General features: G+C 39.9%; 1 protein-coding gene across 13 annotated transcripts in view; it reads right to left on the bottom strand.

Moving 5' to 3' along the window:
* The window catches only part of ACTR3B (actin related protein 3B), a 145,731-nt gene that overhangs the window by 112,949 nt on the left and 19,413 nt on the right, over positions 1 to 13,369 (bottom strand). The window contains exon 1 of one of the 13 annotated variants that reach the window (XM_027574034.2): positions 11,896 to 12,048. The exons of 11 other annotated variants lie outside the window; for them this stretch is intronic. The gene's annotated coding sequence lies outside the window, so the exon portion shown is untranslated. Of the gene's footprint in view, positions 1 to 2,533; positions 2,553 to 11,895; positions 12,049 to 13,369 lie in introns of those variants that run through there. One more of the 13 variants, XM_027574025.2, reaches the window with a different exon arrangement.

Genomic DNA, 13,369 nt, shown 5'->3' with positions numbered 1-13,369 from the left:
GGTTCCAAATTTTAAAATACAATACAGAAGTAGACAAAGTTAAAAATATGATACAAAAGACTAAACTGAAAAATAATACCTATACACTCTTAAGTCATTTCACTAAAACTCTGCATCAGATTTAAAATATTTATTTTTAATCTTATCATAGGAAAATAACTGACTTCATTAAAAGGAAAAATAAAGAGATTGCTGGCTAATATCCATCATGAAAAGTACAATAATCAAATAGCTGTATTATATAAAAATACCAATGGCTTTATGATACATTATTTCATTAAGAGGTTAACCTCGGTATTTGGGAGTATACTCAGTAGTAAATAATCAAATAGGACTTCACTCCAGAATTTAACATCTAAAGAAATGTGGAAGCTTCGCAAAGATTTAATTTCCCATTTAAATTCCTAAGCCTTGATCACCCTCTGAGCTCCCATTAATTCATCTTCATCAAATTTATTCCAAAACAAATTAGTAAACATATACAATTATCTTTAAAGTAGATTATGTGAAATCCCCAATTTATTACAAATGAAGAATCGCAACAAAGCTTCACAAGTGACTGAATCCTTCCTCTCAGAAAGGCGTCTCTTGCAGTAACAGGTGGAAGAGGTGAAAAGGGAAAGGTCCAGGACAGAAACCACTCTGCCCACCTCCTTTCCTCACTCCAACTCACTGCCACATTTAGACTCAAACCTTTCGAATTACAAAAGGTGGCACAAATCTAAGGGACAGGATTTCTGCTGGACTGAAGAAGCAGGTGTGGTGTGGAAATGCCAGGGAAAGAGCCTAGCAAAAGTGTCCAAGTCGGAGGCGGTGAGCATGTCCAGAGCCCTGAGGCTGGTGACAGGGCAGAGAAGTCTGGTGGGCCCTAGCTGGCTGAGGCGATCTGCAGAAACAAATAAAACCACCTCTGAAAACTGACCACTCCACATACGGACAGACACACTGCACCACCCGATGCGCATGTACTGGGAAGGGCCCCCAGCAAGATGGCTTGCAGCAGACCTCACGGTCCTCACACGGTGTGCCAGTACAAGTGACAGATTCTATCCTCTGGGCAAGATCAAACTTAATTATGCATGAATTTAGAATTAAACTGCCAAGTCAAAATAAAAAATTGTGAAGAGACAAGGGCAAAAAGATTCTGCAATTCATGACATCATTCAAGTTTACCAGGAATTTGGGGGCAATATCTTACCCCAAAGAAAAATCATCACCTTGAGGAAAAAATGCCAGACTGTGAGGTGACACTACCACACTGAAAAACCTAAATGAAAACAAAGTAAATCTTTTCCCTCCCGAAAAAGGTAATCAAAGTGCTCTGGCCCCAAATCAGTAGATCTATGTTTTAGTGGCCATTAGAAATAAGAAAAAAAATCTTAAAAACCATAAAGCATACTTCTTTTAACTATTATTAACTATTATTATACATGAAGCAACTGAATCCATGAAACAGAGTAAAGGTATATAGAGCTTTTATTCACGATCTTTTGTTTATGCTTCTGAAAAGCAAGATGTGGTCCAAACAGCCCTTGTGAACATGACAGAGAAATGTGTACAAGAGAGTCTCTATCAAAGACTATCCACGAGTACTCACAGATCACGTGACGCACCACAGAGTAAGGATCCCCCCCTGTGGCCCCAGCAGCGATCTCCAGCCTCCACAACACACAGAACAGACCCGGACTCAGAGGTAAGCAGAGAAGACAGTGAGAAGAAAAGGACCATAAATAGAACTGATAAGAGAGTCAACACTGACACAGTCCAACTGGTTACAGAGAGGAGGCATCTCCACGCAATGGAGTATCATGAAGCCATAAAAAAGAATGAAAAAGGTCTTCATGTATGACTCTAAAAGGATCACTAAGATATAGTGTTAGAAAAAAACACAAGGCGCAGAGCAGTGGATGTGGCAAAATGCCACTATGTGCGTGAAAACAGATGCTGTGTATATTTGCTGGTATGTGCAGAGTATCTCAGAAAGGACACACAAGAAACCGGCAATGGCAGTTGTCATCTAAGAGGGGAAGTAAGTGAGAGACATTAATTTTCACTGTGTATCTTGTTATACCATTTAACTTCCATGGCATATGAATATATTATCTACAAAATTAATTAAACTTGGGCTTTTGCTTCTGCAAGGATAGTTAAAATATTTTTCCTGTTGCTCTCACTAAGTACAGCCAGAACCTCTGGACTTTCTATACGAAAGAAATGGAGAGGCTGAAAGGTGAAGAGCAGCTAGTCTAGGGACTGCAGGACCCCAGGAACAACACACCAGTGAGTTTTCTGGGCCTTCTTTTTGTCTCATACGGCTCATACTGGGCGCTGGGCAAGCTGGCAACACAATGAGCTCAAAACAAAAAAGGTATCTCCAAAACAGCCTGCTATCTCCAGCCAAAGAAGATAAAAGGGGCAGTCTGAAAAGATAAAAAAAAAAACAAAAACTTCTAAACAATACCTGCTTGACTCCAGTCAAACCACCCCTCCCCCACAGCGCAGATGTCTCCTGGAAGCTGGACTTCCAACTCACCCAGCAGAATCGATCCATTCCTCTGCTTCCAGCACTGCGGTTTCGTCAGAGGAGGCCTAATGGAAAGTCAGGACTTCAACCACCACCAGCAGTAACAAGGCACCCCTGTCCCTCCTGGCCACGATATACCACCTGCTGAGACTAGTGCGGAAGCTGAACTCGCACCCTCAATGAGCAGTAACATGGAGTCCTCCCCAATAGAGTGTCAACAAAGGCCAAGAGGAAACCCTGAACTTCAACCTCAAAATGGTATTAACAAGGGGCATCCCCCTCTCCTTGCTGAAGTAGTATCAGAAGTAACCTGCTAAAACATCAAATTTAAACAAGATCCAGAATCTCAGAATATAATATTTAAAACATCCAGGTTTCAATAAAAATAATCTCTCACTATAGCGAGAACCAGAAACATCTCAAATGAAATGAGAAAAGACAATCAACAGATGCCAACACCAAGAAGACACAGATAACAGAATTATTAAACAAGACTTTAGGAACCATCTTACAATGCCTCAGTGAGCAATTACAAACACATTTGAAACAAAGGAAAATACAAGAAAGTCTCAGCAAAGAAACACAAACTGAAAGCAAAGATAGAAGACAGAGACAAACCGCATGGAAATTTTGGGACTAAAAAACACAATACCTGTAATAAAAATCTCAGTGGATGAATTCAACAGCAGAAAAGGGCAGAAGAAAGAATCACTGATCTCGAAGATATAACAATAGAAATTACCCAGTCTGAACAACAAAGAAAACAGACTAAAAAGCAAATGAACTGGGCCTTAGGGACACATAGGATATATAATAAAAGCACGAACATTCGTGCATTCCAAGTCCCAGAAGGAGAGGAGAAAGGAGATAGGACTGGAAAAGTATTCAAAGAAATAATGGCTAAAAATCTGCCAAACTTGACTAAAAAAGAAATAAGCCTACAGATTCAACACTGAACAAACCCCAAACAGGATAAACCAAAAAAATCCATGCCAAGACACATTACAGCCAAACTTCTAAAAACTGAAGACCGAAGAAAAAATTCTGAAAGCCTCCATCAAATTTCTCATCAGAAATCAGGGCACCCAGAAAGAAATGGCATATTTTTCAAGTGCTGAGAGAACTGTCCACTCAGAATTCTATATTCAGCCCAAATATCCCTCAAAAATGCAGAGCAAATCAAGACATTCTTAGATAAACAAAAGCTAAGAGAATTTGTCACTAGCATACCTACTCTAAAAGAATGGCTCAAGAAAGTTGTCTAAACAGAGGAAATGATAAAAGGAATCTTGGAACATCAGGAGGGAAGAAAAATGGAAAGAACAAAAATAAGCATAATTACTTTCCTTCTCCTCTTGAGTTTTTCTAAATTATGTTTGGCAGTTAAAGCAAAAACTGTAACGCTGATGTCCTTCTCAATGTATGTAGAAGAAATATTTGAAGCAATTATATTAGAAATGTGGGAGGGTAAAGGGACCTTTCACTCAGACTGGTAAGGTGTTGACACCAGTAGAACAAGAAAAGTTATGTATAGATAATGTAATAGCCACGCCAACCATTTAAAAAGCTACACAAAGAGATGTACTCAAAAAAACCAATACATAAATCAAAATAAAATTCTAAAAATGTTCAAATAATCCCCAGAAACTTAGGTAAAACAAAACAAAGAAACAAAAAACAGAAAGAACAAACAGGAAAAGCGCTAATCAATAATTACAATAAATATAAGTGGTCTAACTATATCAATTAAAAGACAGACATTGGCAGAGTGGATTAAAAAAATCTGAAAGGATTCTATGCTGTCTACAAAAAATTCTCTTCAAATGTAAGAATATATGTAGGTTGAAAGTAGAAGAACAGAAAAAGGTATCCACACAAACGTTAATCAAAGAAAGTATGAGTGGCTATACTGTGATCAGAAAAAGTAAATTCTATAGTAAAGAAAGAGAAGATAAAAAAAGAAAGAGAAGATAGAGAAGAACATTAAAAAAGATAAAGAGTCAGTCCATCAAGAAGACACAGCAATCTTAAATGTGCATGTAACAAAGAATGGAAATGTAAAATATGTGACACAGAAACAGACAGGAGAAACAGACAAATCCACAATTATAGTTGTAGACATCAATACCTCTCAACAGCTGATAGAACAAGGACAGAAAAACCTAATAATACTATCAACCTACGGGAACTAAGCAACATATACAGAACACTCCACCCAATGAGAACAGAGTATACACTGTTTACAAGTGCCCATGGAACCAAAATAAACCTTATACTGGGCCATAAAAGAAACCTTAATAATTTTACAAGAATTAAAGTCATACGGGGCACCTGGGTGGCTCAGTTGGTTGAGCATCTGCCTTTGGCTCAGGTCATGATCCCAGGGTCCTGGGATCGAGTCCAGCATGAGGCTCCCTGCTTCTCCCTTTCCCTCTGCCTGCTGCTCCCCCTGTTTATGCTCTCTCTCTCTGTCAAATAAATAAATAAAATATTTTAAAAATAATAAAAAAGTCATACAGAGTGTGCTTTCTGACCACAACAGAATAAACTAAAAAATCAATAACAGAAAGGTAACAAGAAAATCCCCCAAACAATTGGAAATTAAACCACATACTTCTAAATGAGTCAATGACAAAATCTCAGGGAAACTAAAAACTACATGAACGGGATGGAAATGAAAATATAGAATATCAAAATGCGTTGGACACAGCAAAAGCAGTGCTAACTGGGAAAATTTTAACACTAAATGCTTACAGCAGAAAAGAGAAAAAGTCTCAAATCAATAATCTAAGTTTGCACCTTAAGAACCTAGAAAAAGAAGAGCAAAATAAACCCAAAGCAAGAAAAAGGAAAGAAATACGGATAAAAGCAGAAATCAATGAAATTTAAAACAGAAAAACAGAGAAAAACCAACGCATCCAAAAGCTGGTGTATAAAAGTTAAGCCTTTTGCTCCGCAGAAGACCTTGGGAAGAAGATGGAAAGAGAAGCTACACAATGGGAAAAATTATTTGCAAACCACATATACAACAAAGGACTCCTATCTAGTATATATAAAGATCTCTCAAAACTTCACAGTAAAATTATACACAATCCAATTAGAAAATGAGCAAAAGAGATGAAGAGACATTTAATGGAAGAAGATAGTCAGATGGAAAATAAGCACATGTGAAGATGTTCAACAACACTGGTCATTAGGGAGATGAAGATTAAGACCATGATGAGATATCACTACATACTTATGAGAACAGCTAAAATAAAAAACTGTGACAATACCAAATGCTAGCAAGGATGCAGGGAAGCTGGCTCTCTCATACACAGCTGGTGGAAATGCAAAATGATACAGCCACTATGGGAAACACATTGGCAGTTTCTTAATAATACTAAACATAAGCTTGCCATACAATGCAGCAATTGCACTACACAGCATTTATCTAGAGAAATGAAAAATTATGTCCACACAAAAACCTGTAATTTTCTTTGCAACACAATTTCCATAGCAGTTTTATTTGTAATAGCTAAAAAGTGGAAATAACCAAGATGTCCCTCCACAGATGAATGTTTAAACAAACTGTGGTACATCCATACACTGGAATACTACTCAGATAAAGACATAATCTATCGATACATGCAACAACTTAGATGGATCTCAAAGGCATTATGCCAAGTAAAAAGCCAATCTCAAAAGGACACATACCGTATGATTCCAGTTATAAAACATTCTCAAAAAAAAAACAAAGTTACAGAGACAGAAACAGATCGGTAGATGCCAAAGGTTAGGAATGGTGGAAGGGAGGGGAGGTAAGTGTAATTATAAAGAGATTGTCCAGGAGAGATTGTTGTGGTGATATGACAGTTCTGTATCTTGACTGTAGTGATGACTACAGGACATGGGATAAATGTACAGAACTGCACACACATTGCACTCGTGTCCGACTCCTGGGTTTAATGCTGTGTTGTAATCACCTAAGATGTAGTCTGGGATGAAACAGGGAGAAGAGTACACAAGACCTATCCACACTCTTGTTTACACTGCCTGTGAATCTATAATTATTTCAAAATAGCATATTTGAAGACAAATATAGTTTGCAAATTATTTAAACAAATTAAAAAATAAAACCCCTCAGTTAGCTGTAATGATGAACCAAAACTCATAAGATTAAGCTTAATAAGGAAAAATGTAAAAGTTCTGCAGATAAAAAAAATGTATATGGGTACAGAATAAGAGAAGGATACCAGAAGAGATGGATTATTTTCCAAATGCCAAAAGGTCATCTGAGGGTAATCCAAGGAAGATCATCAGAAGAGTGTATCTAAGGCAGAGTACATCTGACTTAGATATAAATTCTGTATCTTAGGAACACTTGCTACAATAGTTACCAGACAATAGTAATGTTTTAATTAATATACCCAGTACATTTCCCAAAAGAATGTCACATGTTTGACTAAGTCTTCAGGAATAATAATTCCTATCTTAGGGGCGCCTGGGTGGCTCAGTCATTAAGCGTCTGCCTTCGGCTCAGGTCTGGTCCCAAGGTCCTGGGATCGAGCCCCGCATCAGGCTCCCTGCTCTGCAGGAAGCCTGCTTCTCCCTCTCCCACTCCCCCTGCTTGTGTTCCCTCTCTCGCTGTGTCTCTCTCTGTCAAATAAATAAAATCTTAAAAAATAATAATAATAATAATAATTCCTATCTTACATAAACTGTTTCAAAGAACAGAAAAGAAAGCTGAAAACCTCATTTCTTAAAGCCACTGTAATTTTGATTTTCAAACCAGACAAAAACAGCACAAGAAAGGAAAATGTAGACCAATCTCACTTTTGAACATTGATGCAAAACCCCAAATAAATACTGGCAAATACAATTCAGCAGGTAGTTGGTATTTCATAACCGAGTAGGGCTTACCGCAAGAATGAAATAAATGACTATTCGATATTTGAAAATATATTAATGTAATTCATCATATTAGGACCTTAAATATCCAAAACCATATGATCATCTCAACAGATACACAGAAAGCCTTAAATGTTAATATCCATCCACAATTTAAAAAAAAAACAAACTCTTAGTAAACTAGGAACAGAAAGGGCACTGTATTAACCTGAAAAAAGCATTTCCACAAAAACCAAGTGTAATCACTAATGGAACACCAATATCATTGTCTTTAAAATCAGAAAGACAGGGGCACCTGGGTGGCTCAGTTGGTTAGGCATCCAACTCTTAATTTCGGCTCAGGTCATGATATCATGGTCCTGAGATCCAGCCCCACATTGGGCTCTGCATTCAGCTCAGCAGGGAGTCTGCTTAAGATTCTCTCTCTCCCTCTCCCTCTGCCCCTCCCCCCCACCACCACCCCCCACCCTGTGCTCACACATAAGCGCACGCTCTCTCTCTCTTAAATGAATAAATAAATCTTTTTTAAAAAAGGTTTAAGACGAACCATGAGAGACGATGGACTCTGAAAAACAAACTGAGGGTTCTAGAGGGGAGGAGGGTGGGGGGATGGGTTAGCCTGGTGATGGGTATTAAAGAGGGCACATGCTGCATGGAGCACTGGGTGTTATGCGCAAACAATGAATCATGGAACACTACATCAAGAACTAATGATGAAATGTATGGTGATTAACATAACAATAAAAAATTTTAAAAAATAAATAAATAAATAAAAAGGTTTAAAAAAATTAAAAAATAAAATCAGAAAAGACAAAAACACCCACTACCTCCAGTTCTAGTCACTATGGCAGGGAAGTTCTAGCCTGTACAAAAGACCAGGGGAAAAAAAACATGAAATATTGGGATTGAAAGAGACAAAATAACCAGTATTTGCAGTTAACAGTCTACGTAGAAAACATAAGAACCTGCAAGCTAATAGAACAAATAAGAGAAGTAAGCAAGATTGTTGGATTAAGGGGCGCCTGGGTGGCTCAGTTGTTAAGCGTCTGCCTTCGGCTCAGGTCATGATCCCAGAGCCCTGGGATCGGGCCCACATTGGGCTCCATGCTCTGCAGGGAGCCTGCTTCTCCCTCTCCCACTCCCCCTGCTTGTGCTCCCTCTCGCTATGTCTCTCTCTGTCAAAAAACAAATAAAAAATCTTAAAAAAAAAAAAAAAGATTGTTGGATTAAAAAACAGAAAACCTCAATAGCATTCCTATGTGCTAGCAATTACTAATTAGAAAATGTAATTTTAGAAAATTCACAACAGCAACAAACACATAAAGGTACTTAAAATTAAATCTAGCAAAAGATGTATGAGCTTGGGGCACCTAGGTGGCTCAGTTAAATGGCCGACTCTTGGTTTCAGCTCAGGTCATGATCTCAGGGTCCCGGGATCAGGCCTCCTTGTCAGACTCTGCGCTCAGCAGGGGGTCTGCTTGGGGATTCTCTCTCCCTTTCCCTCTGATCCTCTCCCCACTGGTGCACTCTCTCTCTCTCTCTCTCTCTCTCTCTAAAATAAATAAATAAATCTTTGGGGAAAAAAAAAAAAGGTGTATGAGCAGGGCACCTCAGTGATTCAGTCGTTAAGCATCTACCTTCAGCTCAGGTCATGATCCCAGGGTCCTGGGATCAAGCCCCACATCGGGCTCCCTGCTCCTTGGGAGCCTGCTTCTCCCTCTCCCACTCCCCTGCTTGTGTTCCCTCTCTCGCTGTGTCTCTCTCTGTCAAATAAAATCTTTAAAAAAAGAAAAAGGTATATGAGCTTTATGAAGACTATTACAAAACATGACTGAAAAACATGAGAGTCATGAATAAACAACAAATATACCATATTCATAGACAGAAAAACCCAATTCATAAAGATGTCGTATTTTTCCCAAATTAATCTATGAATTGAATGTGTCTCTAATCAAAACCCCATTATAATTTTTCAGGGAGCTTAAACTGATTTTAAAATCTGTAATAAAGAGTAAGGGCCTAAGGGTGTCTGGGTGGCTCAGTGGGTTGAGTGTCTGCCTTCAGTTCAGGTCATGATCCTGCAGTCCTGGGATAGAGTCCCACAGTGGGCTCCCTGCTCGGCAGGGAGTCTGCTTCTCTGCCCCTCCCCTGGCTCATGCTCTCAATTTCTCTCTCTCACTCACTCACTCTCTCTCTCAAATAAATAAATAAAATCTTAAAAAAAAATAGTAAGGGCCTAAGAATAGCCAAGGTTATTCTGAAAAAGAAAAAGGAGGAAGGGGCGCCTGGGTGGCTCAGTTGGTTAAGCGACTGCCTTCGGCTCAGGTCATGATCCTGGAGTCCCGGGATCGAGTCCCACATCGGACTCCCTGCTGAGCAGGGAGTCTGCTTCTCCCTCTGACCCTCTTCCCTCTCGTGCTCTCTCTCACTCTCTCTCAAATAAATAAATAAAATCTTTAAAAAAAAAAAAAAAAAAAAAGGAGGAAGAACCACACCTACCAGATATCAAGACACTTGCTAAATTAATAGTATTTTAAGATAGCACAAATTTGGAGCAGAGATAAATAAATGCATACATGAAACAAAATAAAAACACCAGAAATATTCCCAAGCATATATGGTACCTCAATATGATTAAAAAGGAATGACAAGTTAAAATGCACTCTTTAATAAATGGCCCAGGGACAAGTGTCCTTCCTTTTGGAAAATAAGTAAAATAACTACCTCACACCATATTCAAAAAATAAAGTCAAAATTTTCTCAGAAGAAAATTTAGAAAGTCTTTATGACTTTGGAGCAGAAATGTATTTTTCAAGATGGAAACAAATTATAAAGGGAAAATACTGAATATTTTAACTATATCAAAATTTTAAATTTCTACATTTAAAAAATCATTTAAAAAGATGTCATAAAATAGGAGACAATATTTGCAAAAAAATTAATATTCAGAGTATACAAAAACAACTCCATAAAACTCCATAAAAAAAGACTAAAAAATGCAATAGAAAAATGGGCAAATATATGAACAGGCAATGAAAGGTGCTCAACCTTACTAGTCATCAGAGAAATGCACATTCATTAGACGGGCAGAAATTTAAGTCTACCAACATCAACTGTTGTCAAGGCTGTGCAGAAACAGAAACCCTCCACTACCAGCGATGGGAGTTTAAATCAGCACAAGCACTCCAAAGAGCCACCTGGCAATGGCTGAGAAGGCTGAAGAGGTGCACACCTGGACAATGCGTGCATTATTTTCTCTTGGGAAACTCACATGTGTGGACAAAGAGAGATTTACTGCACCATTTTGTATATTAGAGAAAACTGGAAAATGCCCAAATGAAAACAAAGAACTGTTGAGATTCAAATGCTAGAACCGTGATCAAGAACTGTATATATCAACATTGATAAATCTTAAAAACACATTATTGAGGGATTTTTTTTAAAGGACAGTGCAGAAAGTGACTCACAGTATGGTATCATTTGGAAATATAAACAACAGACCAATGTTACATACAGCTAAGGAGCTCTGTACCTAGAAGGTCAGGGTAGAACACAATGGCCTCAGGAAGCACCTGGCAGAGGAGGGAGCACCAGGGAACGGGGTCAGGCTGGAGGAAAAGGGAGAGGGCTGCACCCACTCTGATGTGTGTGTTTACTATGTATGTACAGGATGAAATCATGTCAGCATTTGTTCATTCTGGGTGGTCGGTACATGGGTCTATGCCATATTATCTTCTGCAAAACTCATTGGCTGAAATAAAAATTAAAGAACTCTATTCACTAAAAAAAAAAAAAGAAAAGAAAAGAAAAGAAAAGATCTCTGGGCTCAGTCTCTATCTCCAGTCTAGACCTTCCCTTGAGCATGACGCCTTTTGCCTGGTGCCTACAGGACCTTTATACCCCAACTCTTCAAACACAGAATGTCTGAAAGGTACTTACTTTCTCCCGACCCCTCCCTGCACCCCCCATGTGCTCCTTCTATAGACATGATCACCACACATAACTCACTCCTCTGCTGGAAACTTTTCAATGACTCTCAATATACTCTAACAACCTAAAGACAAAAAAAGGTAAGGAAAACCTTTGTTCAAACAATCAAGAAAACCCTGCATGCAAGTGCAAACAAGTCAGATACACGTGGAGCTGCCCGGCTAGAGCGGGATGGGGCTCAGGGCTCGGCACCGCTCTAGTCCAGGGGGCAGGCCCGACGGGGCCCCTCAAGGAACAATTTGAAAATTCCCAGATGCCAAATACAACTAAGAGAACAAAGTCTCTCATCGCGTGGCCGTCCTCCACATTTCCAACCACGCTTCCACCACCCTCTGTTCAGAGCTGGGATCTCCAACCCCCTGAGAGCACTTCTCCACACGCCCAGTGCGCCTTGCCTCTACGTCCACCAACATCAGAGAGCCTGACCGCGTATCCGGACAAACTCCACCTTTTCTCTCAGGGGCCACTTCTGCACATGTCTTGAACTTCACCTTGTGAGTGGAACCTCTCTAGCCGGAAAAGTGATCCAGCTCTCAGAGCTAAGATGAGCAGCGAAGCCGACAGCCCGAGGTAGTCGAGGCCCTCTACTATCTCAGCATATCCTCACTTCTGCCCAAACATCTTCCCATCTCGCCTCCTGGGGCTTCTCCATCTCCTGCAACAAATTCAGCCAACAATGTAACTGTTCTTTTACTCCCACCTCTCTGACATTTTTATGCTCTTTCTAGCTTCTGCTACTGTGAAAGTTCTGACAGCACCCATCTGAGGGCTGCCTTGCTATCTGACAGTGAATGAAATCCTGCTACTGAGTGACTTAGTTCTCCTCCCTGTTAATGATGACAGGTTAAATGGGCCAGCCAGCTGAATGCTGCTGCCGGTTTAAATGGCAATGCATTAAAGCAAAAGGTGCAAGGTCAGCCTTTTAGAGTTGTGGCACTTAACAAGGTTAAAATCCAATCTGCTCTGAAAAGTCAGAAAGCCCAATTTATCAATGCAGCATGGAACGATCAAGTTCTGGGGCACTCGTAATAATAAAATTCACAAAAGACTCATCTAGCCTACAAAGTGCCAACTGTGATGGACTTCACTGTGTCCCCTCAAAATCCTATGTTGAGGCCCTTGACCCCAGGGTGATGGCATTTGGAGATGGGGACTAGAAGGAGGTAATAAAGGTTAAATGAGGTCATAAGGTGGGGCCTTAATCTAACAGCACTGTTGCCTTTAAGAAGAGGAAGAGATAACAGAGATCTCTCTCTCCGAGCACAGGGGAAAGGCCATGTGAGGACACCGTGAGAGGGTGTCATCTGCAGACTAAGAAAGGGGGCCTCACCAGAAACCAGTCCTGAACGCACCTTGATCTCGGACTTCGAGGCACCATTCGGGGATCAAATACATTTCTGTTGTTTAAGACACCCAGTCTGTGGTATTTTGTAATGGCAGCCCTAGCAAACTAGGAACCAAATTATGAATTTTAAATAAAGATACAGCAGACAGGGGCGCCTGGGTGGCTCAGTCGTTAGCGACTGCCTTCAGCTCAGGTCATGATCTCAGGGCCCTGGGATCGAGCCCCACATCGGGCTCCCTGCTCCGTGGGAAGCCTGCTTCTCCCTCCCCACTCCCCCTGCTTGTGTTCCCTCTCTCACTGTGTCTCTCTCTGTTAAATAAATAAATAAAATCTTAAAAAAAAAAAAGATACAGCAGACAAATCATGCCTCTTATTGAAGACACCGCATCATGGTACCAAGGTATTCAAACCTAGAAATCAAATGCATGATCAACTTCAGCCAGCCAGCAAGGAAGAGAATGAGGTGAATAAAATGTGCCCAAGGAATCTGAGAGAATACATATACGTACCCAAAAAGGCTTTAGTCTTCCCTTGAACAAATGCTAAGCTCCTTGTCTCCAGCTCTCCTAAGCTTTCCCTGTTCCATACTGCTCACAAGAGCCGGTCGTTACAATCTCACT

Source organism: Zalophus californianus, chromosome 12 (assembly GCF_009762305.2).
Source record: "Zalophus californianus isolate mZalCal1 chromosome 12, mZalCal1.pri.v2, whole genome shotgun sequence".
In the NCBI taxonomy this organism is placed as follows: domain Eukaryota; kingdom Metazoa; phylum Chordata; class Mammalia; order Carnivora; family Otariidae; genus Zalophus; species Zalophus californianus.
Note: the sequence above shows the minus strand (reverse complement) of the source record. Positions and strands in the feature narration are given on the sequence as shown.